This window comes from Pelophylax lessonae (genome assembly GCF_965119305.1).
Source record: "Pelophylax lessonae genome assembly, chromosome: 2".
NCBI lineage: Eukaryota > Metazoa > Chordata > Amphibia > Anura > Ranidae > Pelophylax > Pelophylax lessonae.
Window position 1 is genome coordinate 296,282,340 of NC_138769.1, and position 12,934 is coordinate 296,295,273.

The 12,934-nt window shown below is 47.8% G+C and overlaps 1 protein-coding gene across 1 annotated transcript in view; it reads right to left on the reverse strand.

Moving 5' to 3' along the window:
• CACNA1S (calcium voltage-gated channel subunit alpha1 S) overlaps positions 1-12,934 on the reverse strand; it is a 240,535-nt gene that overhangs the window by 91,676 nt on the left and 135,925 nt on the right. The gene's annotated exons all lie outside the window — the stretch shown is intronic.

The window sequence follows — 12,934 nt, forward strand, 5'->3', positions numbered from 1 at the left end:
TGGGATACTCCTTGAGGCTTAAACTAATTACAATTGGGACTTTTACTCCTGAAATGCCCGTTGGCGCTTCTGTGACGCCAGCCAGCGCCGGCCAACGCTCACTGACACTGAGAACACTCTGTAGAACAGAAGAAGTGCTGAATCCTCGACTTATAGTCCAGAAGATCCAAGACTGAGAACTGTAGAACTTATACTATGAAAGTCACTGAATACTTTCCCCCGCCTGGCACAGCTTGAGGTAGTATATTGTAGAACTCTGTATAGCTGTCATTTTAACTGGCACGCTCTGTGCAATTCAGGGCCCAGACTGCAGGTGTCTCCTTTAACCTTAAACTCTTCAGGGTCCACTGACTATGTACCCCCTCTGTAGCTTCAGGGTCCTCAACCTAGGTACCCCCTTTACAGCTAGCTGACACTGGATCCCAGAACCTCTTCCGGAGTGGTCCCCTCTAACTTCAGGCAGACCTCCAGGGGCAGTCCTCAGTACTCACGACCTGTGTAGGCTTTCCTGGGCAGGGCCGCCATCAAGGGGGTGCAGCCCATACACATCTAGTCACACATGTGGGGTCCCCCAGGGTTCTGTCCTGGGATCAATCCTGTTTAATTTATTCATAAATGATCTGGAGGAGGGGATATCAAGTACAATCTCAGTATTTGCAGATGATACTAAATTAGGCATGCCAATATCTTCTATGCAGGATGTGGAAACCTTGCAAGCGGACCTGAACAAAATAACGGGGTGGGCAACTACATGGCAGATGAGATTTAATGTTGAAAAATGTAAAGTAATGCACTTGGGGGCCAGAAACCAGAAAGCAAGCTACTCACTAGGGGGGGAACCTCTGGGTGAGTCTAGGATGGAAAAGGACTTGGGGGCAGGGGCGGATCCAGAGTCTAATCTCGGGAGGGGCACTGTCATTTTTATTTTTTTTACTAGTAATGGCGGCAATTTTTAGCGGGACTGCGACATTGCAGCAGACAGATCGGACCCCTAACTGACATTTTTGGGAGGACCAGTGACATTACAACAGTAATCAGTGCTAAAAATATGCACTGTCACTGTAATAATGACACTGGCAGGGAAGGCGTTTACCCAGGGGCGATCAAAGGGTTAAGTGTGAGCCTGGGGGGTGCTTTCTAACTGTGGGGGTGGGCTTGTAATACCAACACAGAGACCTGTGTTCCTAAATAGGAGGAACACAGGAGCTCTGCAGTGATTCCTGAGACAACAACGGTCTGCTGCGTTTCCAACTGCAGACCGTCGTTCTCTCTTCACAGGGAGCGATTGCAGGTGCCCGGCGCCAATCGCGGCTGCTGGCCCTGTGCCTCCGCTTCCCCGCTGGCAAGTGGGCACGCGCGCCCCCAGGATCACTCCTGCACACCACCGTACAGGTACGATGATTTGCGAGAACCTGCCGCCATATAACTGTGGCGGCTGGTCGGCAGGTGGTTAAAACAGTGACAATGTTTTAAAGTGTTCCATTTATCCCCATGCCTGCATGCCATTTATTTGTATTCCGACACATGGCTGTGCAGTGTCCTGATATGACATGCTGGTGGCAGGTCCATGAAAGCACCCTGCATGCACACCAGGAAGCATGACATATTGGGACACAGTGGCTGTGTGTCTCAGTAGAAAAAAATGGGATGCTGGCACAAGGATATATGCAACACTTTATGCATCCTAAAGCCATTAAATGACAGCCCTGCATGTTAGACTCATGTCTGCAGCACACCCTGTGTAAAGGAGGCAGGAAGATTATTTTCACTGTCAGTCTATATCATCATTATCATCATGACAATCACACAATACATGTGCTGTGGCTCAATGCATCTGTACTGTGTGATTATCATGATGATAATGATGATGATAGCATTTAGCTGCTGTATAATTCCTCATGGTGGCTGGCCAGCAGCAAGGACATGGCATAGGTGAAGGGGGATGGGTGTGTTACTGTACCTTTTTGGAGACAAATGAATTATTGGAGTCTAGACGTTTTCCTTACTGCCCCTGTCTGCTATGAAGATCTGTCCCTCTCAGTGTGTTCACACACAAAGACGCACGCTGCTGTGTCTCAGGCTTCCCCCTCAGCCTGAGCCCGCCCTCTCCTCTCTGCACCCATTGGCTGCAGGAGTCAGGCAGTGATGAGGCTGCTGACTGATATCACTCCGCCTGGCCGGAACTTTCATTTTAATGTCGCAAAATGCGGCTCCTGGTGGTATTAATCCACCTGAGCAGGGAAATAAAAAAAAAAAAACTCTCTCTATGAAACAGCATCCTGGGCCCCTCTGAACTGATGGGGCTTAGGGATTATATTTTAGGTCTCCTGGGAGCCGTGGAAGCAGAAATAAAGTACCTGCAATGCATTTATAGAATGCCTCTGTAAACTTAAACCTGGTACTATTTTCTCGGGGGGGGCAATTGACTCGATGCCCCCCCCCTGGATCCGCCACTGCTTGGGGGTACTGGTAGACAACAGGCTTGGCAGTGGCATGCAATGCCAAGCCGCCGCAAGCAAAGCCAACAGAATACTGGGTTGTATAAAAAAGGGGATTCACTCCAGAAATAAAGAGATTATTCTCCCGCTCTACAAGACTCTGGTCCGGCCACATCTGGAGTATGCTGTCCAGTTCTGGGCACCGGTCCTCAGAAAGGATGTGCTGGAACTGGAGAAAGTCCAGAGAAGGGCAACAAAAATATTTAGGGGAATGGAGGACATCAGCTATGAGGAAAGACTACAAGCACTGAACCTATTCTCTCTGGAGAAGAGACGATTGAGGGGGGATATGATATCAATGTACAAATACTGTACTGGCGACCCGAGCATAAGGAACAAACTATTCAGAGAAAGGAGATACAATAAGACACGTGGCCACTCACTAAAACTTGAGGAAAGGCGGTTTAACCTTAAAGTGCGTAGAAAAGATCTTGTCTAGAAAAGATCTACGTGTGTGTGTGGACTGTAACTGCATACACCTCCTAGATCTGAAGCTGTTGATCTGACAGATACTACAGCTTCTACAAGGAAAATAACCTGGAAGAGGCTGGAAGAATGAAAGAGGTTTAGGCGGATCCACTACATTCGGTGCGATCGGATGACGCACCGATGGAGCCCCTCTAAAAATGACTGAGGGTCGATCTGGCAAGATGGAACCTAAAATCCTATCATTCTTAACCTCCCTGGCGGTATGATTCTTTTGGATTTTAGGTGCTGAAAGCGGTACCATTATTTTGCATGTAATTCTTGTGAATGAGCAGCCCAAACCAACTGTATACATTTATTATATATATTATATATATATATATATATATATATATATATATATATGTATACATATATTATTTATACATATATTTTATATATATATATATATATATATATATATATATATATGTATATATATATATATAATGTATACAGTTGGTTTGGGCTGCGCATTCACAAGAATTACGTATATATACAGTATATATATATATGTGTGTATATATATATATATATATATACGTGTATATGTATATATATATATATATATATATATATATATATATATATATATGTATATATGTATATATATATATATATATATATATATATATATATATATACACTGTATATATATATATATATATATATACATAAAAAGTACAGCAAAACTGCAGGAAAGGGCACTGGGGGGCAATGTAATGTGATTTTTCTTTATTTTGAATGGTATCAGTGTGTTTGGGTGTTTTTACATTTGAATTTGAATTTGCCGCCGGTTCCACCCCCCTGCGAACGTCACGTCGTCGCAGACGATCGGGAGGAAGCTCCGCCGCCGCATACCGCCCGCATACTTCGCTGGATCCCGGAGAAAAGGTAAGTAAAACCTCTACCAGGATCCAGCAATCTTCCTAGCGCTACCCCGAGTGTGGCTCGGGGTTACCGCTTTTGGCTCTAAAATCTAACCCCGAGTCACGCTCGGGAATACCGCTAGGAAGGTTAAGAATACTCCACTGTCTTCCCAGGGTTTTTTTCACAGAAAAGTACTGGTTAGAATACCTGGTAAACATGGAAAAACGAAATTTATCAGCACCTGCAGTATCTCGTGGTTTTTTAACAAGTAGAGATCTTCTATCCATGTTCCCCACCTTGTGTACAACCCTATCAATATCTGGTTCACTATATCCTTTCTCAAAGAACCTGACCTTTAAAGTATTGGCCTGTAAATGAAAATCCTCCATATTAGAACAATTGCGCCTAATTCTTTGGAACTGGCCCTTAGGTACCGCATCCAACCAGACCTTATGATGACAGCTCGATCTAGGGATATAAGCATTCCTGTCCGTACTTTTAAAGAAAGTAGAGGTGACGAGTTTCCCATTCTGAACCTTAATATCTAAGTCCAGAAAGTTAAAACTCGGAGGCACTGATTTCCAACTCCAGTTGAATACCCCTATTATTCTGGTTTAAACGTTCAAAGAACGCACATAGGGAATCCGAGTCTCCATCCCATATGACGAATATATCATCTATGTAGCTTTTCCATAATCGCAGTTGCGATGGGGGACGTGTCCAGATAACATCCTCCTCCCAGTAGGCCATAAATAAATTGGCCAAACTGGGAGCGAACTTGGCCCCCATCGCAACGCCGCAATTTTGTAAATAGAAACTGCCACCAAACCAGAAGTAATTGTGACTAGTTGCAAAAGTAAGGAGAGTCGTCAGAAACTCCTTCTGCAACAAGGGGAGGGAGTCGTCAGCATTAAGAAAATGCCGCACAGCCTCCAGTCCATGTTCGTGTGAGATGATGGTATACAAAGAGGCCACGTCTGCCGTGGCCAAAAGGTATCCATCATCCCACACAAACTCCTCAAGAGTGGTAAGCACCTGAGTAGTATCCCTGAGGTAAGAAGTGGTGTTAATCACATACGGTTGTAAATATTCATCTACATACTTGCCTATCCTGGACGTGACAGAGTCAATCCCACTTATGATGGGATGTCCAGGGGGTTTGGTTTGATTTTTGTGGATTTTAGGCAAGTAATAGATGACAGGGATTCTAGGAGTGGCTGGGATCAGATAAGCTCTTTCCTTTTTGTTTAAAATACCCAAACTGAAACCTTCATCCACCAATAACTTTAGATCAGCCTTATACTTACTGGTAGGATTAGATGCCAGTGGGATATAGGTGGAGCGGTCTGAGAGGAGTCTATTCATCTCTTGGATATACTCACTCTTGTCCAAAAGGATAATACCACCCCCCTTATCCGCAGGTCAGACAATTAAGTCCTTCCTTTCACAAATCTGCTTAATGCCCAAACAAAGAGTGGAATCAGATTTGGACTTGGGGATTCTCATTTTTTCTAAATCTTTTAAGACCATTTCCTTAAAAACTTGCAAAGACAAGGCCGTATTGGCAGGGGGGTTGAACAAAGAAGCATTTGTTAGATTAGTATGCATAAAACCAAGGGAAGTGGTGTTACGCGTGGAGGGGTGCATGGGATTAGCCAAGAAATGCCTTTTGATACTGATCTTACGCACAAACTTATGGACGTCAATATACGTCTCAAACTTATTAAGTTGGCGTGGCGGTAAAAATTTCAAACCTTTGCTTAGGACCCTTTCCTCCTCCGGAGTTAGAGTCACCAAGCTTAAGTTGAAAATACCGTTCGTATATAGTATCTCCTCCTTTTTATATACCTTTTGTCGTTTATTGTATGTATTTTTTATGTTTGTCCCATTCTTTGTGATGTCGCAGCGTCCGATTGCCTATACATTCCTCCACGAAACATGTAGTGGTTTATCCTGATTGCACGAAAGTTCGTATTGGTCCCTGGTGTTTAGATGGATCATCAGCGTTAGCTCTCCACCATATTGCCGGGTGACCCACGATCCGAGGAGGAATGTTCTGCAGGAACGCTGCGGCTGCATGTCATTGTTTGTTCCGCTGACATACAACGTTTTTACATGTGAGTGCATCCCTTTTTATTTATTAAAGTTATACATTGTTAATGCACTATGGGAGTGTTTTGCTCCGTTCGGTTTAAACATCGACTGGGACATCAATTGTTTAATTAATAATGCTCGATTTATTTCTGTAGTTTTTTATTTTATTTTATTATTTTTTATTTATTTTTTCTGCGTTTTTTTTATTTATTTTTTTCTGCGTTTTTATTTTTTCTGCGTTTTGTTTTTTTTGTTTCATTATTTATATACCTTTTGTCGTTTATTGTATGTATTTTTTATGTTTGTCCCATTGTTTGTGATGTCGCAGCGTCCGATTGCCTAAACATTCCTCCAGGGTCTTACCTTCAGGTAGGTCCGTTTTCAGATTCATTTTAGAGGGTATCAATCCTTTTGGATCTGTTCACCTTTTTAACAATTTTTTAATATTTGTGCCTCCTTCACTATCATCTTTGCAGCTTATCTATTGGTATGTTGTCATGACTACTTAATTCTCCCTGGTCCCGTTTGCGTGCCCATATGGATGCATTTAGCAGCAGGTAGTGATCTTATGGAAGTGTATTTATATATTTATATTTTTATTGTCCCCGAGTATTTTTGTTCCTGTTTTTCCTCATTTCAGGTGGTTTATGGGCAAACTGCCAGTATCCAATATGCCTGTTTAGCCTACTTAAACTCCTGACCTCGCACAGCGCCACCTAGGACCAACCCCCAGAGGACGTTGAGTTATCACAAAACATGTAGTGGTTTATCCTGACGGCGCGAGAGTTCGTATTGGTCCCTGGTGTTTAGATGGATCATCAGCGTTAGCTCTCCACCATATTGCCGGGTGACCCACGATCCAAGGAGGAATGTTGTGCAGGAACGCTGCGGCTGCATGTCATTGTTTGTTCCGCTGACATACAACGTTTTTACATGTGAGTGCATCCCTTTTTATTTATTAAAGTTATACATTGGTAATGCACTATGGGAGCGTTTCCCCTTTTTATTTCCATGGTTATACACTGGATATCCCTGTGACCTATGATTGGTTGTCCCCAAAGAGTGACCTATGCTCCTGCCTGGTCATTCCACTGCATTGGAGGATCTCTCTTTCATATGAGCGTTCAGCCACCTATAATCTAGTGGCAAGAGCTATTTGGTAAGGAGCCATCTCTCACTATATTGTCTGGTGGATTCATTTCTACTCCTGGGCACACCTGATCTTCACCTTTCTTCATTTGTTTGGAGCTTTTCCTTTCTTGAGAATCTGTTTCAGCCAATACCTTCCTTTGTGGACTTCAGTGTTAATTTTTTGGACTGTATATGTTAACATCATACCAGTGGCGGCCCCCGCCCCCCCCCCCAAACAGAAGCAGAAAAAAAAAGATTAAATAAAAAAAAAAAGTAAATTTTTCGCCCACTAGGGGCGCCGGACTTAGTGCTGGGTATGGGGGGTGGGGTTTTTGACCCCACCCTCGCCCGGCAGAGGCACCGATTGGCGCTCTTCTGGGGGTCATCGGGGAGCAGAGCAATGCGCCCTGACACACCCCCCACTTTAACAATGTCCGGGCTGTGATTGGTCCAGAGTCCAGCCTGGACCAATCACAGGAGGACATCGGACCTGGTGACGTGACGCCTGGGGGCGGTGCACCGCCCTGGCGTCACATTCACCGTTCACCGGGCCGACTCAGAGCAGCACGCCGTCCGTGACTAGTGAGGTAAGTGTCTGCTTTGAAGGGGGCATGCACGCTGATCTCTGCATTGGGGAATTCACATGTACACTGGTCACTGCATTGGAAGCACGCACGCTGATCTCTGCATTGGGGAAATGTACACTGGTCACTGCATTGGGGACATGTACACTGGTCACTGCATTGGAAGCACGCACGCTGATCTCTGCATTGGGGACATCACATGTACACTGGTCACTGCATTGGGGGCACGCACGATGATCTCTGCATTGGGGACATGTACACTGGTCACTGCATTGGGGACATGTACACTGGTCACTGCATTGGGGACATGTACACTGGTGACTGCATTGGGGACATGTACACTGGTCACTGCATTGGAAGCACGCACGCTGATCTCTGCATTGGGGACATGTATGCTGGTCAATGCATTGGGGACATGTATGCTGGTCACTGCATTGGAGGCACGCACGCTGATCTCTGCATTGGGGACATGTACACTGGTCACTGCATTGGGGACATGTACACTGGTCACTGCATTGGGGGCATGTATGCTGGTCACTGCATTGGGGACATGCACGCTGGTCACTGCATTGGGGGAATGTATGCTGGTCACTGCATTGAGGACATGTATGCTGGTTACTGCATTGGGGGCATGTATGCTGGTCACTGCATTGGGAACATGTACGCTGATCACTGCATTGGAGGCACACATGCTGATCTCTGCATTGGGGACATGTACACTGGTCACTGCATTGGGGACATGTACGCTGGTCACTGCATTTGGGACATGTACGCTGGTCACTGCATTGGGGACATGTGCGCTGGTCACTGCATTGGGGAGATGTATGCTGGTCACTGCATTGGGGACATGTATGCTGGCCACTGCATTGGGGACAGGTACGCTGGTCACTGCATTTGGGACATGTACGCTGGTCACTGCATTGGGGACAAATGTACGCTGGTCACTGCATTGGGGACATGTACACTGGTCACTGCATTGGAAGCACGCACGCTGATCTCTGCATTGGGGACATGTATGCTGGTCACTGCATTGGAGGCACGCACGCTGATCTCTGCATTGGGGACATGTACACTGGTCACTGCATTGGGGACATGTACGCTGGTCACTGCATTGGGGACATGTACACTGGTCACTGCATTGGGGGCATGTATGCTGGTCACTGCATTGGGGACATGCATGCTGGTCACTGCATTGGGGGAATGTATGCTGGTCACTGCATTGAGGACATGTATGCTGGCCACTGCATTGGGGGCATGTATGCTGGTCACTGCATTGGGGACATGTACGGTTATCACTGCATTGGAGGCACGCATGCTGATCTATGCATTGGGGACATGTACACTGGTCACTGCATTGGGGACATGCATGCTGGTCACTGCATTGGGGGAATGTATGCTGGTCACTGCATTGAGGACATGTATGCTGGTTACTGCATTGGGGGCATGTATGCTGGTCACTGCATTGGGAACATGTACGCTGATCACTGCATTGGAGGCACACATGCTGATCTCTGCATTGGGGACATGTACACTGGTCACTGCATTGGGGACATGTACGCTGGTCACTGCATTTGGGACTTGTACGCTGGTCACTGCATTGGGGACATGTGCGCTGGTCACTGCATTGGGGAGATGTATGCTGGTCACTGCATTGGGGACATGTATGCTGGCCACTGCATTGGGGACAGGTACGCTGGTCACTGCATTTGGGACATGTACGCTGGTCACTGCATTGGGGACAAATGTACGCTGGTCACTGCATTGGGGACATGTACACTGGTCACTGCATTGGAAGCACGCACATCTCTGCATTGGGGACATGTATGCTGGTCACTGCATTGGAGGCACGCACGCTGATCTCTGCATTGGGGACATGTACACTGGTCACTGCATTGGGGACATGTACGCTGGTCACTGCATTGGGGACATGTACACTGGTCACTGCATTGGGGGCATGTATGCTGGTCACTGCATTGGGGACATGCATGCTAGTCACTGCATTGGGGGAATGTATGCTGGTCACTGCATTGAGGACATGTATGCTGGTCACTGCATTGGGGGCATGTATGCTGGTCACTGCATTGGGGACATGTACGCTTATCACTGCATTGGAGGCACGCATGCTGATCTATGCATTGGGGACATGTACACTGGTCACTGCATTGGGGGCATGTACGCTGGTCACTGCATTGGGGACATGTACACTGGTCACTGCATTGGGGACATGTACACTGGTCACTGCATTTGGGACATGTACGCTGGTCACTGCATTGGAGACATGTACGCTGGTCACTGCATTAGGGACATGTATGCTGGTCACTGCATTGGGGACATGTACGCTGGTCACTGCATTGGGGACATATGTGTTGGTCACTGCATTGGGGACATGTACGCTGGTCACTGCATTGAGGACATGTATGCTGGTCACTGCATTGGGGACATGTACGCTGGTCACTGCATTGGGGACATGTATGCTGGTCACTGCATTGGGGGAATGGTATGTTGGTCACTGAATTGGGGACATGTACGCTCATCACTGCATTGGGGACATGTACACTGGTCACTGCATTGGGGACACGTACGCTGGTCACTGCATTGAGGACATGTATGCTGGTCACTGCATTGGGGATATGTATGCTGGTCACTGCATTGGGGACATGTACGCTGGTCCCTGCATTGGGGACATGTACGCTGGTCACTGCATTGGGGACATGTACGCTGGTCACTGCATTGGGGACATGTTCGCTGGTCACTGCATTGGGGACATGTGTGCTGGTCACTGCATTGGGGACATGTATGCTGGTTACTGCATTGAAAGGGGGCATGTATACTGGTCACTACATTGAAAGGGGGCATATATACTGGTCACTACATTGAAGGGGGCATGTACTGTGGGGTTTGTGCTAGGGGGTCTGTACTGTGGGATTAGTGCTAGGGGGTCTGTACTGTGGGGTTTGTGCTAGGTGTCCTGTACTGTGGGGTTTGTGCTAGGTGTCCTGTACTGTGGGGTTTGTGCTAGGGGGCCTGTACTGTGGGATTTGTGCTAGGGGGCCTGTACTGTGGGGTTTGTGCTAGGGGGCCTGTACTGTGGGGTTTGTGCTAGGAGGCCTGTACTATGGGGTTTGTGCTAGGGGGTCTGTACTGTGGGATTAGTGCTAGGGGGCCTGTACTGTGGGATTAGTGCTAGGGGGCCTGTACTGTGGGGTTTGTGCTAGGGGGCCTGTACTGTGGGGTTTGTGCTAGGGGGTCTGTACTGTGGGGTTTGTGCTAGGAGGCCTGTACTGTGGGGTTTGTGCTAGGGGGCCTGTACTGTGGGGTTTGTGCTAGGAGGTCTTTACTGTGGGGTTTGTGCTAGGGGGTCTGTACTGTGGGGTTTGTGCCACTCTCAGTCAGTGTATCCCATAATAGGGTGTCTCTCAGGGTATATCCCATAATAGGGCCCCTGCCCCCTATTATGGGATATACTAGTACTGATGGACCCCTTAATATGTGATATATTGGGAGAATTTGTTCACGCAAGCAAAATACAGGGGACAAAATGGGTGGAGTCTATAAGGGGTGGGGCTTCTGAGAAATTGGAGTGGTCAAAAATGGAAAGGTTGGGTCTTGCGCCCCACCATCTTAAAACTTCACCAGCCGCCACTGCATCATACTTTGATTCAGTATAGGTGTTTGTCATTCATAATTTAGCGCTACACCATTTTGTCTTTAGTACTTTAACCACTTACCGCCCGCCCGCCGTCATATGACGGCGGGACGGTGCGGCTATTATCCTGGGCGGACGTCATATGACGTCCGCCCATTCAAGCACGGCAGGCGCGCGTTCGCGGGCGCGCCGCCGTGCACTGCCGGTGTCGGCGTGTCCCCGGGACACAGCCGGTCACCGGCAGGGGGGAAACAGCCAATAGGCATGGCTGTTTCCCACGTGATCGGCTGTGTTCCAATGACACAGCCGATCACAATGAAGGCGCCCGGGAGATGACCGCGCATGCGCGATCGGGAGCGCGCAGCGCGGTCATGTTGGTGGCACTGTGTTCCGTAGGAACACAGCTGTCACCGGCGGTAGTAAACAGTCACTGACAGTGACTGTTTACTAAGTGATTGGCTGTGAATCCATTCACAGCCGATCACAAAATGTAAACACAGAGCAGTAACTGACTGTTACTAGCTCTTCTCCCCTCACACAGTTTCCAGTATGAGGGGAGAAGAGCTAGAAATAGTGAGTTACTGCTCTGTGTACCTGCAAAAGTAAAATCACACTAATAAAGGTCCCCCCACACAGTCCTCAGCCCCCCCCAATGTCACCTGTCACCCAACAGTCACCTCATCAGTGCCCAGAAATTGACACCCATAACGTTCACATGTGAGCGCAGCGATCGCGGGCAGAATCACCGCGATTCTGCCCGCGATCCGGAAATCATTGCAAATCGCGGGACGCCTGTGCGTTGCCCGTTTTTTGCAATAGCACCCCAAACGCTGTGCGATGTTGCCGCCATTTCAGCCTGCCGAATCGCAGTAACATCGCGCAAACATCGCATGACGCCCAAAAAAAGGTACAGGAGCTTCTTTGGGGCGTCATGCGTTGTTTGCTTGATGTTACCTCGATTTGGCAGGTGGAAATCGCAGCAACATCGCACAGCGTTTGGGGTGCTATTGCAAATCACGGGCAACACACAGGCGTCCCGCAATTTGCAATGATTTGTGGATCACGGGCAGAATCGCAGTGATTCTGCCCGCGATCGCTACGCTCACATGTGGACATAGCCTAAAGTTCACCGGTCACCAGAGACTGCCATCAGTACCGCCGTGCACCATCGCCCGTCACCTGTCACCCATCAGTGACCATCGCCCGTCACCTGTCACCCCATCAATCACCGTCACCTGTCACCCCATCAGTCATCGTCACCTGTCACCCCATCAGTCACCGTCATCTGTCACCCTATCAATCATCGTCACTTGACACCCCATCAGTGATCGTCACTTGTCACCCCATCAATCATCGTCACATGTCACCCGGTCAGTGATTGTCATCTGTCACCCCATCAATCATCGTCACTTGTCACCTCATCAATCATCGTCACCTGTCACCTCATCAATCATCATCACCTGTCACCCCATCAGTCATCATCACCTGTCACCCCATCAGTCATCGTCACCTTTCACCCCATCAGTCATCGTCACCTGTCACCCCATCAGTCATCGTCACCTGTCACCCCATCAGTCATCGTCACCTGTTTGCCATATACATGCAATCACTTACTGATCGCCTAACGACTATATGCGTCGGCCATT